This window comes from Schistocerca americana, chromosome 5, assembly GCF_021461395.2.
Source record: "Schistocerca americana isolate TAMUIC-IGC-003095 chromosome 5, iqSchAmer2.1, whole genome shotgun sequence".
In the NCBI taxonomy this organism is placed as follows: Eukaryota; Metazoa; Arthropoda; class Insecta; order Orthoptera; family Acrididae; genus Schistocerca; species Schistocerca americana.
Window position 1 is genome coordinate 400891931 of NC_060123.1, and position 20818 is coordinate 400912748.

At 39.6% G+C, this 20818-nt stretch overlaps 1 protein-coding gene across 1 annotated transcript in view; it reads left to right on the forward strand.

Moving 5' to 3' along the window:
* LOC124615497 (putative glycerol-3-phosphate transporter 5) overlaps positions 1-20818 on the forward strand; it is a 55672-nt gene that overhangs the window by 407 nt on the left and 34447 nt on the right. The window lies entirely within an intron of this gene.

Sequence of the window (20818 nt, forward strand, 5' to 3'; positions counted from 1 at the left end):
TCTGGAACAGTACCTCACCTACAAAGCTAATACGGAAAGAAAATATAACTATATGGTATACCAGTCTGTCTGTATCCAGCCCGTTAGCTCCACAGTCCCTGATACTGCAGTATGGATTTAGTCACTTTGGCATGTTCCCTAGACTTCAGAGAGCCCTGCACCAATTTTCAGTATCCGCTTTCTAAAAATTTGGACACTTACAAATTTCCGCAGGTATTATACCAGTGTATCCATAGCTTTCAGATTTTTTCCTTGTAATTTTCTTTTAGTTGTGCCATTATTGTATCAGATCTTGAGCATTTTATAACACAAGCAAATTGAGGGCTTAGTGCTACATAGAGAACAGGCCGCAGCGAGGAAATAGTGTCATGAAGTAGGTTGTATGAGTGACGAAAACCTGCAAGCTGGTTTCTTGCATTCATATCAGATGGGTTGGGCTGAAAACACTACCAAAGCATGAGTGGTAGCATGGCCATTTTGAATGGGAACTGAACAGAATCATCAAGTAACTGTTTGTGAAGAGTTAGAGGATTAATGAATAGTGAGTATTACACCAGGTGCAGATTTTCTTTGTCTCATTTAGTTGCTGAAGACATGCTTATTTCATCTTGCTCACATCATATCTTGTATGGAGAAAGTCATTTACCTAAATGCACGAACTGCAGCAATACTCATCTTAGTATACACTACATTTATTTCTGTTTATACAAACGGAATTGTGGCTTTGTTATCCTTAATTTGTTGTACCGTATTTTACACTAAAAGACACTATAGACTATAAGGCGCACCTTAGTTTTTAGCACTTTTTAAAATAAAATTTTTACCAATTTTATTATTAGATTGCAAAGCCGGGCTAAAAAAATCTTAGTTTATAAAACTGAACTGATCTTTGAAATCCCTGAAAATTAAAATTGTCATCGTTGTCCTCTTCGTATATGAGATGGTCTTCACTGTCGTCAAGAGTGTTATTTATGCCACACTTCTCGAAAGATTTAACAATAATGTCTTCTCTCACTCTAGATCATAACTTTTTTATCCACAGACACACTTGTTTGATTGTAGGTCATTTTAAAGCTCCCTCTGGAGTGAATTCATATTGGGTTTCATCGATTATCCGTTTGTTCCATTCCTCTCTCATACATATTTTAAATGGTTTATTTATTGAGACACTAGGAGGTTGCAATTTGAAGTTCCACACGGGTTTGCGTTTGATATTGAATAATAAAGTGATGGAAAGATAATATTTTCTCTTCATATTCTTTTGGCATTTTCTGAGAGATTTTGGTTTTGGCTCACATGCCGAGTCCATGATGCTTTACAAACATGTTGCACTGACCAACCTCACCCTGAAAGTCTGTTAAGTTCCACTGTAGTGCTAGCTCGCAAGTGTGTATTTGAATCATTTTTGTATTAATTCCAAGGTTCTCTATATACACATTTAGTCTTCCTAATTTTTTCCCCATTCTTCTTTACTAGCCTGCCAATAGCAAATGTTTTCTTTTTTTTTCCCTCCTCTGTTGGTGGAGGGCCAAAAAGCCACTCAGCTGCACTGTTTCCATGTTCTTTTGCATATGCTATTACTTTCAATTTATAGGTCGCATCCTTTGAATACTCTTTTGAATACTTGCCTCGGGCAAGGATGTGTGTGATGTCCTTAGGTTAGTTAGGTTTAAGTAGTTCTAAGTTATAGGGGACTGATGACCTCAGATGTTAAGTCCCATAGTGCTCAGAGCCATTTGAACTATTTTTGTAAAACTCGTCTGTGCACTAGGGTGCACCTATCCCCACTCTGATAGTCACTAAGATAATTGGTGCAATGAATTAGTGAATGAACTTCCTGAAGCAAAGAATTCCACAGATTAATATTCATGACAAACATTTATCAACCTCTGAATAATTGGAGGTAGTTTTCGGATTGTCCTTGGATAATTAACAGATGTGTATACCTGTAAGAAGCAATGAAGAGTACCTTAATGAAATTCAGTGCACTCATTTGTGTCCCCTGTCCCCTACTTTTTACTTCCTTTTTAGTAGTAAAGCTTTGAGGAAATTAACGTGGTAAACTTGTAAAATTTGCTTTCATATTTTTTGTATTAATTGCCATTCAGTTTTGATTTTTACTTCTCTGAGACAATTGCATGTTTTGAATGTTGGCAAAACTCTTTTGTAAACTTGCATTTTATTGGACTCTAACAATATTATGAAAAGGGTAGTTGCGACTCACCATGTAGCAGTGATGCTGAGGTGCAGATAGACGCAACAAAAAGACTATAGGAAAGTGAGCACTTGGCAACAAGGCCTTTGTCAAAAACAGCGCGCACACGCACGCACACGCACACGCACGCGCGCGCGCACGCACACGCACACGCACGCGCGCGCGCACGCGCACACATGACCGCAGTCTCTGGCAGCTGAAGCCAGACTGCGAGCAGCAGCGCATGATGGGAGAAACACATTTGCTTTAGTTCGACATTTCAAACACTCTGTTAATGTTCCCGCTAGAAAACACATCCTTCGTGCTATGAAATTTTTTCAACATCATGAATCAACTAACATTTTATCATTTCTCTGCAACTTTACCACATCTAATATTACCCTGCACAGAAATCCTCCATTTAGCTCTCCTTTTCTCAGCAGCTAAACAGCTCTGTAAATTCATCAATACCCTATTTCCATAATAAAATATTTATCCATAAAATTATTTTCTTAAACATATTATGAAGTTGTCCCAAAAATTTCACATAGAAATCTATACTAAACCCTTTCAAAATAACATACATCACAGAATTAACCCATGGAATATACCCCAAAACTTTACATTTACATTGCACCTAAACACATCTACTACTCCCACAAGCAGTTAAATTTCAATGTATGCGCCAAATTTTGTGCGAACAATAATTATGAATAAATTACACATATCACACGAAAGACCCATCCAAAATGCTATGGGTAACATATTTAAAGAACTCCTTGAAATTTCTCCTACAGATATTACATACAATACAGTTTACATTACTCTTACATGAATAATGAAATTAATTTTGTCCTGCTGAACACCGTGCACCGAGATTTGTGCGGCCAACATCGACACTCTCCTTGCACTAAATTGTGCTTCTGTACTTTGTATAAATTCACCAAATTCACTCTTTATGCAAGCTGTATAAACCCCAAAATTCTTACATGCTACACACAAAATTACTTTTGTATACACACACTTATATCAATACAAGCCATGTTTTTTGTTCAACAGGTCAGTTTGGCAATCATTGCTTCTGACAACATTTGTCTTGTCAGTGTATGTATGTTCTGAATCTCACTTTTTTACGTTTTTTGACTCGCTCAAATTCGAGGACTCTTTCCCAACGAACCAACATCATTTGTGACTACCTCTGCAACACCATTTTTAATTTTGAGAGTCACACACTTCCTTTCTTCTTCGAAATTTATCACTTCACTTACAGACTGCATATTTTTAATTTCACGCCTCTCTAAACACTGCTCCCTTAAAAGATCATTTTCAGTGACCCTTCCTTTTTCTTCCATTATTATAGTACACATTATAATTTCAGAGCAACTATCAGCACCATTATCCATTCGGATTTTTCTGATCTATCTCCAGCTCATCTATAGGATTTAAATCACCCTCAAAACCTGTCATTTTATCATCCTCGTAAGCATAAAATATACTGTTCCCTTTCCCTGAAGTAATGATATCAGTAGCTGCAACATTCTCGCAACTAACCACACAACATAAAACTTCATCTCTCTTAAACAAATCCTCACCCATTTCCATCGAATCGCTGCAAACTTCATCACAGTCAACTCCCTTAACATCCAATGACAACTCATAAGCTTCTTTACTTTAATAAAAAATCCATTACATCCGCCAATATAGTATGCAAGCCACCATGAATAACTCTCTCAACCTCTGCCTGTACATCATATAAACTGCCACTATTGCATAGCTCCACATTAGAATTCACAGTACACATGAACTGTGCCGAACTTGGATCTCTGTCTCCTCCTCACTTTTTCCCCGTCAGATGCTCCTGTCACCTCATGCTTTTACACACTATCTGACACACTTACATGTTCATCTTTCAACATCCACTTAAAATTCATGTTTTCATCAAGAGCCACAGGTTCACTTCCATCAATAGAAATTAATGTATAAACTCCTCCTTTCGAGGTACCTAATGCAGTAGCTTGAACCTTCGCAACTTCAGCACCTAAAATGTCACCTTCACCTCCCGTTAACAATAAATCACCCACATTTGCCGATCCATAATTAAATTCATCACTAGCTGATGAGACTATTGCTACACCACCCTCACCAATACTTTCGCATACCACCGTTGATACACCACAAAATTAATCTCCAGCTGACGAGACTTCAGCTTCACCCCTTTCGCACACAGCTTCATCTACTTCCTCCAATACAATATTATCTATATTACTTTGACCTACATTACTATGATTGTTGCTACCGACTAGTGACTCATTAGAATTTGTCATACTTTCCACCTCCACCAAATTCATCTACCTCTACGTGATTACGTCAACATCTACATGATTACTCTGCTATTCACAATTAAGTGCCTGGCAGAGGGTTCAGTGAACCAACTTCAAGCTGTATCTCTACCATTCCACTCTCGAATGGCGCATGGGAAAAAAGAGCACTTAAATTTTTCGGTGCGAGCCATGATTTCTCTTATTTTATCATGATGATCATTTCTCCCTATGTAGGTGAGGGCCAACAGAATGTTTTCGCAATCAGCAGAGAAAGCAGGTGATTGAAATTTCATGAGAAGATCCCATCGCAACGAAAAACGCCTTTATTTTAATGATTGCCACTCCAATTCACATATCATGTCTGTGGCACTCTCTCTCCTACTTCACGATAATACAAAATGAGTGACCTCCTTTGAACTTTTTCAATATCATCCGTCAGTCCCACCTGATATGCATCCCACACCGCACAGCAATACTCCAGAATAGAGCAGGCAAGTGTAGTGTAAGCAGTCTCTTCAGTAGATCTGTTGCACCTTTTAAGTGTTCTGCCAATGAATCCTGGTCTTTGGTTTGCTCTACCCACAACATTATCTATGTGATCGTTGCAACTTAGGTTATTTGTAATAGTAATCCCTAAGTATTTAGTTGAATTTACAGCCTTCAGATTTGCATGACTTATCATGTAATCGAAATTTAGTGGATTTTTTTTAGCACTCATGTGAATAACTTCGCACTTTTCTGTATTCAGGTTCTATTGCCACTTTTTGCACCATACAGATATCTTATGTAAGTCATTTTGCAATTCATTTTGGTCATCTGATGACTTTACAAGTCAGTAAATGACAACATCATCTGCAGATAATCTAAGAGGGCTACTCAGTTCGTCTACTATGTCGTTAATATAGATCAGGAACAATAGAGGGCCTAAAACACTTATTGGGAAACGCTGGATATTACTTCTGTTTTACTCGATGACTTTCCGTCTATTTACTACGAGCTGTGACCTTTCTGACAGGAAATCATGAATCCAGTCACAAAACTGAAGTGATATTCCATAGGCACACAATTTGGAACGCTTGTGAGGAACAGTGTCGAAAACCTTCTGAAAATTTAAAAATATGGAGTCAATTTGACATCCCCTGTCGATAGCACTCATTACTTCATGAATGTAAAGAGCTAGTTGTGTTCCGCAAGAACGATATTTTCTGAATCCGTTCTGACTATGTGTCAATAAATCGTTTCCTTCGAGGTACTTTATAATGTTAGAGTACAGTCTGTTTCAAAACACTACTGCAAATCGACATTAGTGATATGGACCTGTAATTCAGCGGATTACTCCTGTTTCCCTTTTTGGGTATTGGTGTGACTAGAGCAACTTTTCAGTTTTTAGGTACAGAACTTTCTGTGAGCAAGTGGTTGTATGCTAAATATGGAGATATTGCATCTGCATACTCTGAAAGGAACCTGATTGGTATACCATCTGGACTGGAAGCCTTGCCTTTATTTAGTGATTTAAGCTGCTTTGCGACACTGAGGATATCTACTTCTATGTTTCTCATCTTCACAGTTGTTCTTGACAGGAATTTGGGAATATTTACTTTTCATCTTTGGTGAAGGACTTTCGGAAAACTGTGTTTAATAACTCTGCTTTGGTGGTACTGTCATCAGTGACTTCACCATTGTTATCGCGCAGTGAAAGTATTGATTGCATCTTGCCACTGGTGTGCTTTATATATGCCCCGAATCTCTTTGGGTTTTCTACCAGATTCAGAGTCAGAGTTTTGTTGTGGAAATTATTAAAAGTATTTCGCATTGAAGCACATGCTATATTTCGAACTTCTGCAAAACTTAGCCAATCTTTGGGATTTTGCATTGTTTTAAATTTGGCGTGCTTTTTTCATTGCTTCTGCAACAGTGATCTGGCCCATTTTGTGTACCATGAGGGTCAGTACCATCACTTATTAATTTATGTTTTATATATCTAACTGCCGTCGATACTATCTGTTTGAAATCATTCCACATCTTTACTACGCTTAGGTGATCAGATCAGGAGGAGTGGAGACTGTCTCTTTAAAATGTGTTAAGAGCATTTTTATCAGCTTTTTTTTAAGTAGATGTACTTTGCATTTCACTTTGATGGTTGCGGGTGTTACGGTATTCAGCCTAGCAGCAACTGACTTGTGGTCGCTAATCCCTGTATTCGTCATGATACTCCCTATTTGTCCAGGATTATTTGTTGCTAAGAGGTCAAGTATGCTTTTGCAACCATTTATGCTTAGAGTAGGCTCATGAACTAATTGTTCAAAATAATTTTCTGAGATAGCATTCTGTACAATTTTGGATGATGATTTATGCCTGCCGCCAGTTTTAAACATATAATTTTTCCAGAATATCGAGGGTAGATTGAAGTCGCCACTGACTATAACTGTATGAGTGGGGTACCTATTTGAAATGAGACTCAAGTTTTCTTTGAACTGTTCAGCAAGTATATCTTCTGAGTTGGGGCTCGGTAAAACGATCCAATTAATAGTGTAGTCAGATTGTCAAGTATAACCTCTACCCATACTATTTCTCAGGAACTATCTACTTCAATTTCACTACAAGGCAAACTGCTTCTGACAGCAATAAATACTCCATCACCAACTGTATTTAATCCATCCTTTCTGAACACTGATTGAAAAAATTTCGGCTGAACTTATTTCCAGCTTTAGCCAGCTCTCTGTACCTACAACTATTTGAGCTTCAGTGCTTTCTATTAGGGCTTGGAGCTCTGGTTCTTTCCCAACACAGCTATGACAGTTTAAAACTACAATATCAATTGTTTCTACAACTACCTTACTGTGTTTTACTTGCCCCCTTTTCGACGGATGCTCTTTCTGTGGCTTCCAGAGACACTCTAACCTAAAAAACTGCCCAGTCCCTTCCACACAGCACCCGCTACCCATGTAGCTACTTCCTGTGTGTAGTGGACTCCTGACCTATTAAGCGGAACCCGGAAACCCACCACCCGATGACACAAATCAAGGAATCTGAATCCTATACAGTCACAGAAGCACCTGAGCCTCTGATTCAGACCCTCCACTCGGCTCTGCACCAAAGGACCACAGTCGGTTATGTCGCCGATGCTGCAGATTGTGAGCTCCGCCTTAATATCCCAAGCAAGACTGGCAGTCTTTACAATTTCTGCTAGCCGCCCGAAGCCAGAATGAATCTCCTCCGATCCAAAGAGAGACACGTCATTGGTACCGACATGGGCTACCATCTGATGTTGGCAGCACCCTGTCCACCTCATGGCATCCGGAAGCACCCTTTCCACATCCGGAATGACACCCCACCCCCCCACCCCCCGGTGTGCACACTAGCTTTCTTCCCCTCCTTGGCAGCCATATTCCTAAGGAGCTCCCAACTACCAGTAAACCCACCCTCTATGAATGCCCAGACCTTGAAGGCCAAGAAGCTTCCTCTGGAACAGGCTGGACGATTATATCTTCGTCAAACGAACCGGGCAGGCCCTATGATCAGCCCCACGGAAAGTCTTTCACTGCCTGCCAGACTTTGAAATGATCTCCAACTCGATCACAGGTGAGGGGTCAACCTCAGTGTAGGCAGTAACCTGGGCGGCCACAGCAGTGGATCGATCGGGGGACACGTGTCGTGCTCGACTTCCCTCGCATCCCCGCGTCCGAACCCCCATGGTGATGCCCCTTGGCAGCAGTCTCAAGCTGTGTGATGGAAGCCAGCACTGCCTGCAGCTGTGAGCAAAGGATCACCAACTCAGCTCGCATCTGTACATAGCAATCACAGTGCCTATCCATTTCTGAACTCGCTCCTGTTTGAAACTCGTACGTAAAGATATGTAGTAAACGAATGGTGTACCCTCCTTATTAGCAGCAGGAACACACGGTGCTCTCTCACTGACGGACTAACCGACACCAGATTGACCTCAGCCTCTCTTCTGAGTATAGAATTTTCCACCAAATACACATTCCTTCCAACATTCACTTTCCTGTCACAAAATAAATTTCCAGCCCCATATCCTCATTATCAAATTTCTCTACGTATTTACAACCTTTCTTTTGCGCCCTCTGTTTAGTTGTGCTGCGTAAAATTATTTCCCATTTTATTCTTACTTGTTCTAACCTTCATTTCCAACATTTGTGACTTCTTTGCTGAATTTTCAGCACTGACAGAATTTTGAAATAACATATCCCTTTCAATGCTGATTTATTTTGCTAGCTCTGGGCGTGAGATGCGGCGACCTCTAGTTTTCCGACCTCTTATTTTAATGTTGCATTTCGTGAGGCTCCTGTCCCTCAAATCTTAATTCCAAGTTTTGGTTTCATTTACAAAAGTTCCAGTTTCCATTTCCCCCTTGAAAATTATTATTACATTGATAATAATTTCTGTTATGATGATTATAATTATTGTGGATATTAATTTTGTTCCTGTACTGGAACCCATTTCATTGTCTACTGTTCCCACTGTGTGTTTTGAGCTTCAGCACCTTGTTTCTAAACTAAACCTAAAAATTCATCGATGGAATTTGTCAGATTGGGGACAAGATCCAATTGTAAATATTTTGGCAAGCATCTCTTGAGCATAATAACTCTGTCAACACTTCCAATGGACGACTTATATTCATCAACTTAGCTAGTTCCTATGCGCAAAAATCCCCGCAGCGACCCACTTTCTTGTTTGAAACTTGAGCCATTTAGGAACTCATTCTGAAGTCACGTTTCTTTCGCTTCACTCCAGAATTTGATCAGGAAACAATTCTCAAACTCTTCATAGGTAGTATATAAAGCACTCATTAAATTTGCCCATGATTGTGCATTGCCCTCAAGATGTCTTTTAGCAAACTTAATCTTTGCCACTTCCAACACTATCACAAAACCACACAGCAAGCACCTGGATGGTATTTTAATTAACCCATGTAACACCTATCACAGTAGTAGCCTGATTCACTGCTTAAGAATTTAATTTTGCCCTCTTGTCATTAAAACACTGTTCATGCTGCACAGCTTCCTTATAAATCTCTGCTTCCAACTGCTGTCTGTCTTTCATTACCTCTTTCCTACACTCTACCAGACAAATTGTTAATTAACTTACTGGTCACTTCAAGTGGATTTTGCTTCTTAACATTGCGACCCAGCTCGTAATGTGTCTTTTCCAACTTGTCCCCAAAATCTTTTTCTATAGTGTCAACTCTGGTTTAACCAGGCCAACCTTCTCAGAAATTTTGTCTGCATCATCCCTTATAGCTTCTAATTTTGAATCAATCATGCCTTCTATGTCTGATTTAATTTTCTTCACATCAGCTTTTACTGTTTCTGCAACACTTGTCTCTACTGCACCTATTTCTGTTTTTGCTGTACCTGTGTTCCTACCCAAGACCCTGATTTTAGAGTTCAGATTTGTCAGAATTTTCCTTAACTATGCCATGGAATCATCTTCAGTTACATCTCCTTTATCTGATTTCATACTATCTGCTCCACTAATATCGCGCTTATCGAGGTACCTATCACCGTGCTCAGATTTTAGACTACCTGGCCCATTACCATCATTTTAACCACACATCCTGGGTGATCGCTTAATCACTGGAAGCTCCATCACTGGTGATGACCCTGCGGTTTTACACATATTAATACTGTTCGTACAAGTCCTTAACTTGTGAGTTATGCTGGCTGCTTCTGCTGTACTACTGCTGCTGAAAATGCAGGTGCTGTCGATGAACTCGACTTCGCTGCCAGTGGCCCACGTTGTCGTGGCTGCTACTGCTGCTCACATGCCGTTGAAGTCTTCGCTGCTGCTGGTCGCTATAGACTCGAACTCAGCTTGCCTCTGCATAGCCTCCTTCTTCTTTCTTGAAGTTTCACAGCTAACTTTTCCATTCCTAACTTTTGCTACAGATCATCACACACATAACTGCTGCAAAATCTTATGCTTGGAGCCTTCACACAAACTGCCTATCATGCAGTAAATTTTGGACCTGGCTCACAGAATACTGTAAAGTGTTAGCACTACAATTACAATTCAACATGGATTAGATTCATATCCTGGACGAGCTCCCAATAACGACAGTACTTAACATTAACTGCTGAGTGTAGCTGCTCTTCAAACAGTGTCCCATACGAGCAAACCAGTTGTGACTTTGCCTAATATTACGTGTACCTTAGATACTTGGGCTATGCATGCCTCTATTTAAAAAGAATAGCTCACTGTAGTCACAGGGTAGAGCACATTTGCTTTCATGCTCCTCAACTAATTTGCTGCAGATGATAAACTGTACCTATGATCCTGCAGGCAAATAGTCTATACTGTTGTTATTGTTGTTGTTGTTGTCTTCAGTCCTGAGACTGGTTTGATGCAGCTCTCCATGCTACTCTATCCTGTGCAAGCTTCTTCACCTCCCAGTACTTACTGCAACCTATATCCTTTTGAATCTGCTTAGTGTATTCATCTCTTGGTCTCCATCTACGATTTTTACCCTCCAAGCTGCCCTCCAATACTAAATTGGTGATCCCTTGATGCCTCAGAACATGTCCTACCAACCGATCCCTTCTTCTAGTCAAGTTGTGCCACAAACGTCTCTTCTCCCCAATCCTATTCAAAACCTCATCATTAGTTATGTGATCTACCCATCTAATCTTCAGCATTCTTCTGCAGCACCACATTTTGAAAGCTTCTATAGTCTGGGATAGTCTACGCATTGGCTAGAATTGTGAATTAATATAATACACAGAAATATAAAAGTTCAATGAATAATGTAATAAATGGTTCTATTCTAATGTCTATAATTGATGTAGATGACAGAGAATTATGATGAATAATGTTCATTCAAGAAAGGACATCTCAAATAAATAGGGAATGGTCCTACAATAATCAGTTAAAATACAGACAGAAAATACCCTTATCAAATGCAGTCAAGTTACGTTGAGAGTGTTACAAGGATGGTAGCAAAATACTCAAACTAAATAGTCATCAAAGACTTGCGAAAACGTAAGTCCATTTCATGATCACAGTATACGAAATATTCATCAGCTCAGAACAGTTCATAGTTCAGCATGATGATTCACATAAATGATAGAAAGAATAGTAACCCATACTGAATCTGTTCAGTTCCTGGTGCACATTCAGATCTCTCATGAGTTAGTCCCTTCAAAAGTTAGAGTATTGTAGCAGCCATTCCCACTCAGAATCCATCACCTAGATCGGTGAATCTCTCACATTACCATAGGCAGTCTGCTTTCTTCAAGCACTCGATACAGTGTGTCCAGGCTCGCTCCTAGAGCTCTTCACTCGAGAAGTCCCAGTCTTCTGACTCTAGCACTGTTCTGCCACTGTCAAACTCTTTGGCAGAAGGTCATTCCCATCAAAAATACATCATTCTCAATCTCTACAGACATGGTGTGATTCAAGTTGACCACATCATGGACTAAACTTACATGTTATAATAACATTTAAATAAGGAAATGTTATAAACATTGTCATATCCAGGTAATGCACGATAATTATAAATCATAGTAATACAATAACTATATCAAAAATTTGTCCATAAATAAATATGGCAGTATTCTTGTGCAAGTATACTCATGGTAAATGATTACAGATTATCAGTAAATAGTATTTAAACAATTATTTACATCTTCTTAACAGAAGCATTTTTCGGTTCTCTTTTCAGTTGTGATGTCCGCTAACACATGCGATTGACCAGTTGTAAATCAGATCAGTTTTTTATTAGCACTTGCAATCAATATTTAAGTAAAGTCACTTTCTAAATACTAAAGGTTCAGTAAATAAATACACGAGTATGACAAAATATAAGGCACTGCTCTGTAAATGTGGAGAATGGATGTTTTGAGTAACATTCGCATAATGAAAGCATATAAAAGATGTTGTAAGTCAATAAATAAAATAGATACAGACACATAGCTTTCAGGGACAATAGCTATAGCACAATGCTGCCATCTGAGATATCAATACGTTGAAATTGCTTGAAGCGATTAGAAGTTGTTAATTCAGAGGTTCATTGTGAAAATTTATATTCGCCGTGAGATATAAACTTCTTTAGTTTTAAAGATATTGAAATACTGTTCTGTCATCGGATGTGCCTCACTTTTCTGAGATCATAAATGTATTCAGATTTACATTAATATTTGATGTGAGTTATCATCAGACCTGAGAGAGCAGTAACCTAACCATTTTTAAGATTGTCTGAGACACTGACATTTATCTGAGCATCTCCTGCACAAAGGCCATGCGAGTAACAGCTGTCCACATTCCCAGCTTAGGGATTTTCCCGCATCCGGTCCTTTGTTAGTGCATGCACTCGCCTGGAGCAGCTGTGGTGGCCAGCCCAGCCGCATTGTTCATTGGCCCTAGGGGCCGCACAGCTTAAAAAAAAAAAAAAATTTCACCTCACCTTGTACTAATCCTAGGCAGCTGATTAGCTTGCCTAAGTACGCGTAAAGTTACAAACAGAAGTAAAAGCAGTACCATAATACTCTGAACAGAAATATTTTGACACTTTGTATATAGTGAAGAAAGAATTATAGTTTAGTAATACAAAATACTATCATCTTGTCATGCATAACAAACAAAAAAATTTAAAAAATCCCAAATAAAATATGTAAGAGAAAATTGATGAAGTGCTTTTAACAACTGAGTAAATCAATCACAAAAAGGCTAATGTAACAACAAAAGTTGTTCCTGTTTTACTTGAATTGTCTGTGAACATTCGTGTGAGGAGAAACTACTCAAGTAATTGCTAACAAGGGTCACCGTGCTGTTCAGTGGGTGACCACACCATATGCAGAAGCATTTTGGGTTTCAGTATGTCGCATACAGTGAAGAGTGTTGCCAATGCAACTTATGATGATGATCTGCTTGTTTAATTTTGCTCTTTTGTCTTCATTAAAGCTACCAGAATCCAAAGTGGGCGATGAAAGAATGTGTGACATTGTTCAGTAGTAGTGATTATTCTCAGGGTGTAAGGTATTATTTGTAATGTCTCTGTCACAATGTCTGAAAACCATACATGAAATTGCATTCTGCAGCTTCTGGAAACACAAAATATGGCAAGAATAAGGAACTAAAAAGTGGAAATAATGTGGTGAAGGAACTACAAAGTGGAAACAATGTGGTAACGCACTACTTATTGATGAGCCACTGGTATCTTCAACTCCAAAAAGTAAGAGAAATGTTTGACACAGTGGTGGCATTTCTGCTACGTGGTACTTTCTAGCCCCAACAGTCCCATTATGAAATCGTATTTGGAAGCGTACTGAAAAGTCTATCACCAAAGAGATTACCTTAAGAAAGTAATACCTCCAGCTTCTACATGAAGAAAAAATATCTCAAGTGGGGCAAGTAGTTTCTGATGATTCAGTATATTTTATTCTATATGAAACACTGATGTACAGAACAAACATGTTGAGTATTTTAGTGATACATTTTAGTAAAGAAAAAGGGAAACAGATTCTTTGTGAACTTCTCCTGGAAAAAATAAACAGTTCCACCACAATGTGAAGTTTTAACAATGCATGGTTTGTATAGTGGCTTGATGGAATGAATTATGGTAAGGTACGCTTACAGATAAATTTCCTTACATATTACTTGTCTTCCCAAATCTCAAGTCTGTGTTCTGTACCTTACCACACATTATCTGCATGTTGTTGTGGTCTTCAGTCCTGAGACTGGTTTGATGCAGCTCTCCATGCTACTCTATCCTGTGCAAGCTTTTTCATCTCCCAGTACCTACTGCAACCTACATCCTTCTGAATCTGCTTAGTGTAGTCATCTCTTGGTCTCCCCCTACGATTTTTACCCTCCACGCTGCCCTCCAATACTAAATTGGTGATCCCTTGATGCCTCAGAACATGTCCTACCAACCGATCCCTTCTTCTGGTCAAGTTGTGCCACAAACTTCTCTTCTCCCCAATCCTATTCAATACTTCCTCATTAGTTACGTGATCTACCCATCTAATCTTCAGCATTCTTCTGTAGCACCACATTTCGAAAGCTTCTATTCTCTTCTTGTCCAAACTATTTATCGTCCATGTTTCACTTCCATACATGGCTACACTCCATACAAATACTTTCAGAAATGACTTCCTGACACTTAAATCAATACTGGATGTTAACAAATTTCTCTTCTTCAGAAACGCTTTCCTTGCCATTGCCAGTCTACATTTTATATCCTCTCTACTTCGACCATCATCAGTTATTTTGCTCCCCAAATAGCAAAACTCCTTTACTACTTTAAGTGCCTCATTTCCTAATCTAATTCCCTCTGCATCACCCGACTTAATTAGACTACATTCCATTATCCTTGTTTTGCTTTTGTTGATGTTCATCTTATATCCTCCTTTCAAGACACTGTCCATTCCATTCAACTGCTCTTCCAAGTCCTTTGCTGTCTCTGACAGAATTACAATGTCATCGGCGAACCTCAAAGTTTTTATTTCTTCTCCATGAATTTTAATACCTACTCCGAATTTTTCTTTTGTTTCCTTTACTGCTTGCTCAATATACAGATTGAACAACATCGGGGACAGGCTACAACCCTGTCTTACTCCCTTCCCAACCACTGCTTCCCTTTCATGTCCCTCGACTCTTATAACTGCCATCTGGTTTCTGTACAAATTGTAAATAGCCTTTCGCTCCCTGTATTTTACCCCTGCCACCTTTAGAATTTGAAAGAGAGTATTCCAGTCAACATTGTCAAAAGCTTTCTCTAAGTCTACAAATGCTAGAAACGTAGGTTTGCCTTTCCTTAATCTTTCTTCTAAGATAAGTCGTAAGGTCAGTATTGCCTCACGTGTTCCAGTGTTTCTACGGAATCCAAACTGATCTTCCCCGAGGTTGGCTTCTACTAGTTTTTCCATTCGTCTGTAAAGAATTCGTGTTAGTATTTTGCAGCTGTGACTTATTAAGCTGATAGTTCGGTAATTTTCACATCTGTCAACACCTGCTTTCTTTGGGATTGGAATTATTATATTCTTCTTGAAGTCTGAGGGTATTTCGCCTGTTTCATACATCTTGCTCACCAGATGGTAGAGTTTTGTCAGGACTGGCTCTCCCACGGCCGTCAGTAGTTCCAATGGAATATTGTCTACTCCGGGGGCCTTGTTTCGACTCAGGTCTTTCAGTGCTCTGTCAAACTCTTCACGCAGTATCGTATCTCCCATTTCATCTTCATCTACATCCTCTTCCATTTCCATAATATTGTCCTCAAGTACATCACCCTTGTATAGACCCTCTATATACTCCTTCCACCTTTCTGCTTTCCCTTCTTTGCTTAGAACTGGGTTTCCATCTGAGCCCTTGATATTCATACAAGTCGTTCTCTTATCTCCAAAGGTCTCTTTAATTTTCCTGTAGGCAGTATCTATCTTACCCCTAGTGAGATAGGCCTCTACATCCTTACATTTGTCCTCTAGCCATCCCTGCTTAGCCATTTTGCACTTCCTGTCGATCTCATTTTTGAGACGTTTGTATTCCTTTTTGCCTGTTTCACTTACTGCATTTTTGTATTTTCTCCTTTCATCAATTAAATTCAATATTTCTTCTGTTACCCAAGGATTTCTACTAGCCCTCGTCTTTTTACCTACTTGATCCTCTGCTGCCTTCACTACTTCATCCCTCAAAGCTACCCATTCTTCTTCTACTGTACTTATTTCCCCCATTCCTGTCAATTGCTCCCTTATGCTCTCCCTGAATCTCTGTACAACCTCTGGTTCTTTTAGTTTATCCAGGTCCCATCTCCTTAAATTCCCACCTTTTTGCAGTTTCTTCAGTTTTAATCTACAGGTCATAACCAATAGATTGTGGTCAGAGTCCACATCTGCCCCTGGAAATGTCTTACAATTTAGAACCTGGTTCCTAAATCTCTGTCTTACCATTATATAATCTATCTGATACCTTTTAGTATCTCCAGGGTTCTTCCATGTATACAACCTTCTTTCATGATTCTTAAACCAAGTGTTAGTTATTATTATGTTGTGCTCTGTGCAAAATTCTACCAGGCGGCTTCCTCTTTCATTTCTGTCCCCCAATCCATATTCACCTACTATGTTTCCTTCTCTCCCTTTTCCTACACTCGAATTCCAGTCACCCATGACTATTAAATTTTCGTCTCCCTTCACAATCTGAATAATTTCTTTTATTTCATCATACATTTCTTCAATTTCTTCGTCATCCGCAGAGCTAGTTGGCATATAAACTTGTACTACTGTAGTAGGTGTGGGCTTCGTATCTATCTTGGCCACAATAATGCGTTCACTATGCTGTTTGTAGTAGCTTACCCGCATTCCTATTTTCCTATTCATTATTAAACCTACACCTGCATTACCCCTATTTGATTTTGTGTTTATAACCCTGTAGTCACCTGACCAGAAGTCTTGTTCCTCCTGCCACCGAACTTCACTAATTCCCACTATATCTAACTTCAACCTATCCATTTCCCTTTTTAAATTTTCTAACCTACCTGCCCGATTAAGGGATCTGACATTCCACGCTCCGATCCGTAGAACGCCAGTTTTCTTTCTCCTGATAACGACATCCTCTTGAGTAGTCCCCGCCCGGAGATCCGAATGGGGGACTATTTTACCTCCGGAATATTTTACCCAAGAGGACGCCATCATCATGTAATCATACAGTAAAGCTGCATGCCCTCGGGAAAAATTACGGCTGTAGTTTCCCCTCGCTTTCAGCCGTTCGCAGTACCAGCACAGCAAGGCCGTTTTGGTTATTGTTACAAGGCCAGATCAGTCAATCATCCAGACTGTTGCCCTTGCAACTACTGAAAAGGCTGCTGCCCCTCTTCAGGAACCACACGTTTGTCTGGCCTCTCAACAGGTACCCCTCCGTTGTGGTTGCACCTACGGTACGGCTATCTGTATCGCTGAGGCACGCAAGCCTCCCCACCAACGGCAAGGTCCATGGTTCATGGGGGGGATTATCTGCATAATGCACTATATTACAGAGATAGTGAAGTATTAAGATGCATATACTTACATAAATTTGTAACTAGTGTTTGGTAAATCTTGATAAATGATTTTCCATAATACAAAAGTAAATGTATAAGAAGACTTCCTTTATCAGATTTCCCCTTTATTACTAGATGTGGTACTTGATTAAAAGCTGCTGTGTCTACCTATAATAACCTTTAGGTTGTATACAGAGATGTAGATGCCATGCCAGAATGCAAAAAAAGTGCATTACCATTTAGATATAAAATATGCTCCTGTTTCTGTTGAAGAATGTTACTTTCTATTTACAAATATTTGCCGAGTAATTGTAGATGCAACCTCAGTCAGTGGCTTTTTCCATAGGTTTTTCAGTTCTAGAGTAAATTCTTTTTTGAGGTTTATGATTTAATGACTTATATAGGCTTTCCATTATAAATTTTTCTGTCTGGAACTGGTAACTTTTTCAACTAAAACTTCATACTTTCTTCATCACTCTATTGCACCCAAAAGTCCTAGGCCTAGTTTAATGTATTGCTGGTATTTTGTGACTTAGAGTAAGAGCTTCATGTATGAAAATAGTCTAGAAAAATTGTAACCTCATTCCAGTTAAAGAAACAAAAAGGCTTGGTGCCTTGTACCCAATGTTTGCCTAAACAGTTAGCAAGCCCTCACACAGAAGCACGAAGGGTTTGTATATGAACAAGGCATTACATCCCCAGACTGTATAAATCACAACAAGCATGACAGACGGCAGGACACGCTCCACCTGATGTCCTCTGTGACATGGACCTATTTCCTTCGCTGTGTAATGCTTGCAAACTGGATCGGCATGAATTCCTCACAGCCCTGGCTAGATGGGAAGGCTTGAGCCAACACGTCAGCAGTACATTCCACCAAAGATCTGGGCCAATTAATGTGCTGGCTCTTAGCAGCCCATCAGTCAGTGCCCTGTCAGAAGCCACCATAGTGGGACCTAAGACTTTCCAGCAATATCCTGTGATGTACCTGTTGGTCAACTACACCCAATGCTCAACCTCCATCATTAGGGATTATCAGTGGCATAGTCCTTATGTCCCACTACATTTATTCATTGTGTATTTGAGGCATATGTGTGTTGGTGTCGGAGAAGTTATTTTATTTTTTTATTGAGAAGAGTTTTCCTTTGTTATTAAATCTCTGTATTGTGGTCATAATAAACTTTTGTTCTTGGTTAGCTGTGTCTTATTATTTCTTATCGAGCATCTCCAGAGAGAAATCATGTGGTTAATGGAGAATGGACAAAATATTTTTATGCAACAGAAATAAGTAAAATCATTAATGAAATAAAAATACTAATATTAAAGGTTGTTATGAGAACCCAGATTCACTGCCAAAAGAAGTCAGAATAATTAGTCATTTAATTTTACTGGCTTATTTCAACTGATGTTAGCTGTGAAAAACAGTTGGGTAATTCACACTAATAAATAAACCCTGTTCAGGTGTTCTGCAAATATTATGTATTTGTTTACAAACTGGCTTTCAGCTTCTTAGTCCAACATTAGATGATGCAATCACAGATAAAGTGAGTTGAGACTTTACCAATACAGAAAAATTGTAAAATGATGATACAGGATATTTACAAAGAAAAGTATTACTTCTCTACTTGTAGAATTATGAGATGCCTGACCGGTCACATTTTTGTTTCTCCACAATATTTTGGCAGACACATTCATTACCATCTTTTGGTGGTTCCTGATGACTGTTGCTCCACACTTATCATCCTACATACATTGGCTGCTATGCCACCTCCTCCTGCTGCTTATGTTGCTATCTGTGCAGCTGCCGCAGTGGGTGGGGCTAAGATACAAGTAGCGGTGCCAGGCTGTGAACTGTAATCTCCTGTCTCTGCACTGCTGTCAAGGGTTGGTGTCGCTATGTGGGAATGGTTTTCTTTTTCTAGGCTTACTGCAAGGTTACTTACTGGGATCAGCTGTAGGCCACTGCCTTTGTTAATTAGACTCTTTCAATTACCTCTTTTATCACGCAATCCCAGGAGGAGGAAGATTGCCTAAGTGTCTTGCTATTGTTGTAATCTGTAGTATGGTCAGTTTTTGTACTATTGTCGGCCACTGCTGATTTGTTGGTCTGGCGTACTTCTGTGTGGTGTTCATGGCGCCTCTCATATGCAATTCACACAGTTTCCCAAATGTATGCTTTGCCATACTAATGGGATTTGGTAGACTGCTGGTTTGCAAAGGGCTAGGTTGTTCTTTACCAAATCTAGTAGCATCAACGTCTTAGGGGATGGGTGAAATACGCATGTAACATTGTGATGTTCCAAGATTCTGCCAACTTTTCTGCAGATATTGGTAACAAAGAGGATGTGTGCTAGTGATTTTTGCTCCTCTGTTTCTTCCTGCTGTTCTCTAAGTACAACCTACCAAAACACAAGCATTTCTGCTTGCTGCTGGGATTGCGTCCTAAGAACAAGTGTGCATAAAATTCCTTTGTACTGGGAGTTGTTGTGATTACTGGGAACATGTAGATACTGGTCAGTGTCTAGGTTTTCTATACACAGTGTATCCCAGCTTGCTATATGGTTTCCATTTCACCAAGACATCAAGAAGGGGGAAGGTGCCATCCTGTCCCACCCAACTGTAGCTGTAATTTCCATTGAACAGGAAGTAAATTGAGGTAAGCACAAACTCGAAGATCCTCATCAGGTTGGTCTCAAATTTCCTGTTTATCAATTCCATGAATTCCTTTAGTGGTACCCTGGTGAAGAGGGTCATGACGACTCACCAACAGGTCACTATCAGTGAGGTGAAGTTTTTGTTGATATACAAAATGAATGTAATTGCAGATGCGATGTTTGCATTTCCCCACAGATGGACTCAGGAGAACAGTTAGGTGTATGGCCAAGCCATATGTTGGTGCTCCTACATTTCCAGCTGTGGGATACTGTGGAATGCCCCCTTTGTGAACTTTTGGCAGCTCATACAGCTGTGATGGTGCAGCAGCTCATGGTCAGAGTTTATTAACAGCGTTCACATTGAAGGTACTGCAAAGACGTTCAGTGTTTTTCCTCCAGAGGCAATTTGACAGATCTTAGTCTGTCTTCCTGTGCACTGCTTCATCAAGAAGTTCGTATATTTTTTGTTTATATTTTGAGCACGGGAGTAACATCTGCAGCTGTCCACACCTGACAATGAAAGTGTGGACACTGAATGTCACAGTTTGCAACCTGGCACCACCACCACCACTGCTGCTACCTACTGCTGTGACTGCACACATAGCAACATGAGCAGAGGGATGGAGAGGGTAACAGCCAACATGTATAGAACATCAACAAG